Consider the following 4,960-nt stretch of genomic DNA (forward strand, 5'->3'; position numbering starts at 1 on the left):
ACCTTCATTCTGTTTCTGTGCTCTCAGGCATCACAAATGGATACTCAATATAGAGTTGCCATTCTCCCCTCCTAACCCTGTGGAGTGTCCATCTTCCATTCCCTTACCTGGCAAGTAACTGAGAAGTGCAAGAAGACACAAAGCCCAGGCCATGGTGAGATCTGAAAAGGAGCCTGCCTGACTCTCTGAAGAAAGCAGAGCATTGGGCGGGACTTTCTCCCTCCTTTCTTAAGTCCCCCAGAACTGAAGAATGGGCTCCCCATGCAAATGTGTCCCGTGTTTCATATCCACTGAGAATACCCAAGCTCCTGGCAGAGCAAATAGCCACACAGCATATTTGCATAAAGATTTTTTTTTTTTTCATGAAATATTGGGGAGCAGTCATCACAAATCCTGGACTGCTTGTGTGGTCCAGAATGCAAATGGGGTTATGAGGACATAAATGGCTACAGTGAAGACCAACGAGAACCAAAACAAAGAGTGTTTTCCCAGCTGATGCCAAGAACACATTGAAATGTGTGATGCTTTTAAACGTTCTGTCCAATGTTGTATAAATGCAACAGGGATCAAATGTGGGTTGGGCAGAAATGGGTTATTACTGAGATGTAGGAAGGGAAGGAGATATGCTTACTTCTAATTGGTTGGCACTCAAAATTCCGTTTATTGCAAACCATCTCCCTATACTGAACACTATCTCCCGACCTTGTCTGATCTCAGAAGCTAAGCAGGGTCAGGCCTGGTTAGTACTTGGATGGGAGACCGCCTGGGAATACCGGGTGCTGTAGGCTTATACCATAGCCTTTCCAGACTTAAGGTTGCCAACCATCTCCCTATACTGAACACTATCTCCCGATCTTGTCTGATCTCGGAAGCTAAGCAGGGTCAGGCCTGGTTAGTACTTGGATGGGAGACCACCTGGGAATACTGGGTGCTGTAGGCTGATACCATAGTCTTTCAAGACTGAAGGTTGCCAAACATTTAGGCTGGTAAAAGATATTTATGGACCCTTGAAGCTCTATGCCCAAGTGAGCGAGAAACTTCACAAAGAAGACTCGTGTAAACGGAACCTTTGCTTGCTTCACTTCACACCACCAATTTCAGGTGTGCAGGGGTCTCTGGAGACCTACAAAATCTGCAGACTAAGAGGAAATGGACCAACAGCTCCCGTGAACGGTGATAGTTGGGGCACCAGGCTTCAGAATGGATCATGTTTTGAAACAACATTCTGGGTGCAGAACAGTCCAAGTGAATTATTTCAGTGGGAGAATTAGAGGACCATTCCTGCTTTAGATGCTGATAATTTTGATTTTATTTTTAAGTCTAAGTAATTGAGAGAGAGAAAGAGAGAGAGAGAGAGAGAGAGAGAGAGAGAGAGAGAGAGAGAGAGAGCCATATGCATAATTGATTTGATTTAAAAATCAATAAGAAATGATGACGATTTGAGATGTATCCCCATCCACTCCATTCCCAAGAGATGATCCACACAGGGATATGTATGATTGCATATCAAGTCACTCAATGGATCACCCTTTGATAGTTTGCAATTGAATGCTTGACCTGCCTTGTTCTCTCCTTGGGCCAGCCGTTGGTATGCGTTTAGAGGACTGATGTGTGAGCATTGGACGATAGATGACCCTCTCCCTGAAGAAGGTTGTGAGCATGAAGGCCTTTCCTCACATTGATTCAAACTGACACAGGTCATATGAAACCCTGTAGCTATTCTTGATGTACCACATTGAGAGGAGACGGTTTTTGTCTCGGTTCCCCATTAGTTTGTATCACTGTGGGACACGCTGCCAGTGCTGTACCACTCAACACAGTAATAATCGGCCTCGTCTTCAGGCTGGACGTTGGTGATGGTTAAATGGCTCACGTCCCCTGATTTTGAAGTACTGAACCGATCGGGGATTCCTTCTCCCCTGTTGTTACCAGGACACTGCACAAAGCGAGGAGCCTGTCCAGACATCTGTTGCTGCCAACAGAAATAGTTACCCCAGCTCCCACCTCCGCTTCTTGTGCAAGAGAGTTTTGCTGTTTGTCCCAGAGACACAGACATAGAGGCAGGTTGAGTCACTGTTGGCTGTGAGCTGACCCCTTCACACGAAAAGAGAGAGAGAGAGAGAGAGAGAGAGCGCAGAATATATTACTTGCATTCATTTTCCGTGCTCTCAAATATTACAATATCTCCCTGATTTCTATATTATATAGATAATACAAGTTTTACTTTGTAGATGGCAGCCAGGCTTCATCTCAGACACCTTGCCCTACCCTATGCCACCCGTGCCGCACAGCCACAAACGTACCCAAGCAATAACTGACAAGGGCAAGGAGAAACAGGGACCAGGTCATGGTGAAAGCGGAACGGAGCTCAGATCCCTGCGGCAAAAGTGGATCTCTGCTGGGACCTTCTCCCATCTCACTTGAAAACCCCAGGAGATTTAAGAGACTTCATCATGCAAAGTAGGTGACAACCACTGGCTTGGCTAGGGGTAGGGCTCCTCCCCCGGGAACTTGTGCGATTGCAGCCAAGTCGTAGATCAGAGATGGAGTCTGCATGAAGGACATTTCTTGTAAAGAGGGAAGATCTCACTTATCCAGAACAGAAAACCAGTATCCAAGCTTCAGTCATGTTGAACCAGATTCAGGGGAGGGCACCAGGATGAGGTCTCCTGTTATCTGGTGTGCTCCCTGGGGCATTTGGTGGGCTGCTGTGAGATACAGGAAGCTGGACTAGATGGGCCTATGGCCTGATCCAGTGGGGCTGTTCTTATGTTCTTGCCAAAGAATGAATTGTCTGAAACCTTGGCAAAAGAAATGGTCAATAGAAAAGCAGAAAAATGGAGGGGTAAGGAAAGTGGGTTTATTAGCCCTATCCAGCCCTGCTGATTTTCACCTCCAGTATCCTCACTAGACTTCCCCACCCACAACCAGTTTTCTTCTGATCTTTGGTCCACATGACAAAAGTGGCACAGCCTTGGGGGGGGGGGGTCTCATTGGGTGAGAAAAGGGTTTCAATCAATTCATTTGTGGAGTCTGCCCTGCAAAGATTCCCCTGGTCCCATCTTTGAAGACAACAAAGAGTATTTTTTCCCCAAATCAAATCACAACCTCTGCACACATTCAATGCACACTGCTCTCCATCAGCTCAGGTTATATCAGGAAAAATTTATTGACGGTACAAGTGGTTAGAACAGAAGTTATCAAACTGGGGCATCATGATGTCCCATCCTGAGAAAACCTGTGTTTCCCTCACTGGAGTCTTGCAACAGAGGCTTGAGAAGCACCTCTTGAAAGTGTCCTACAGAGAATTTTCCTGTTTCAAGTAAGTGGTTGGGCTAGATGACCTCTAAGATCCTGACTCTAAAATTCTATGTTTTTGACTAGCAAAACATTTTATTGAACCCATCAAGCTCTATACCCAAGTGAACCAGAGACATTACAATAGGGACTCAGGTAAACAGGAACTTCTCTTGCTTCACTTCACACTGTCAATTCCAGGTGTGCAAAGCGTCTTTTATGATGCACAAATTCTGGCAATTATGAGGAAATGGACTGACAATGCCCCCTAAAGCTGAAGGCTAGGATAGCAGGCTTCTCAGAGGACCAGGTTTGGAAACAACATTTTGGGCACAGCACAGCCCAAGTGAAACATTTTAAACATTTTCATCTCACAGCACACTAACGAGGTACTAAAACTGTCAAGGCACATAATCTGGTTGTTTTTTTTTTGTTTGTTTGTTTGTTTTGTTTTTGACAATTGACAATGCACACCAAACTGTGTGTTCCCACTGGTGGGGGGGGGGGCTCATATCCCCCAATGGCCCTACTAGTAAATGACGCTCCCCCAAACTCCCACGCCACACCTGCAGACCATTCATGGCACACCAGTGTGCCATGGCACAGTGGTTGAAAATGGCTGTCATATCACTGAACAGGTCATCCACTGACAATCTGCGGCTGCCCCTGGTATGGACAGTGAGGATGGAAATGTGAGGGTTGGAGAATGGCTATTGGCTGTGAGAATAAAAGCCTTTCTTCACATCGATTCAAAAGCACACAGATCATGCAAGTCTTGCTTCTCCACCCAGGTGGAGATGGTTGAAGGTTTTTGTCTCAGTTCCCCATTAGACCTCATCACAGTGTCACATGCTAACACTCCCTGCAAAATCAACACAGTAATAATCTGCCTCGTCTTCCGGCTGGACATTGGTGATGGTTAAATGGCTAATATCCCCTGACTTGGAAGCAGTGAACCGATCTGGGATCCCTTCTCCTCTGTTACTGCCAGGACACTGCACAAAGCGAGGGGCCAGTCCCGTCTTCTGTTGAACCCAGCAAAACCAGTTATGCCAGCTTCCAACACTGCTCCTTGTGCAGGAGAGTCTCACGGTTTGATCCAGAGGCACAGATTCGGAGGCAGGTTGAGTCACCGTTGGCTGTGACCTGACACCTTTACAAGAAGGGAAAGAGAGAGTGTGTAGAAAATGTTACCTTGGTTCATTGTTTGTGCCCTCCAATATTGCAAAATCACTCTGATGTCTATATTATATAGACAATGCAAGTATACTATACTATATATACAATGCAAGTTATAGACAAGGCATGCAGGTCTTGACACAGCGACCCACCCCTAAACCTACACCAGCAACAAACCAGTTAGCCCAGCCAATCCACTGCAAGAGAGTTTTGTTGTTTGGCCCAAAGACACGGATGCCAAGGCAGGTCAACTCACTGTTTACAGTGAACTGACACTTTGACAAAGACAGGGAAGAGTGCAGAATATTACCCTCATTTTGTTTCAGTGCTCGCAAGTATCACAACATTTAGAGAAAATCAATTTATACATTACACAAACGATGCAAGTTCCTTTGTTATTGGCCTGCAGGTCTTTGAACGGCGACCCTACCCTAGGACACCCACATCACTCACACACACATACCCAAGCAATAACTGAGAAGGG

General features: G+C 45.9%; 1 pseudogene; it reads left to right on the top strand.

Annotated features, from left to right (window-relative positions):
- Positions 1-817: 817 nt before the first annotated feature.
- On the top strand, positions 818-940 carry LOC136635029 (5S ribosomal RNA; annotated as a pseudogene).
- The last annotated feature ends 4,020 nt before the right edge of the window (positions 941-4,960 follow it).

Source organism: Tiliqua scincoides, chromosome 14 (genome assembly GCF_035046505.1).
Source record: "Tiliqua scincoides isolate rTilSci1 chromosome 14, rTilSci1.hap2, whole genome shotgun sequence".
NCBI lineage: Eukaryota > Metazoa > Chordata > Lepidosauria > Squamata > Scincidae > Tiliqua > Tiliqua scincoides.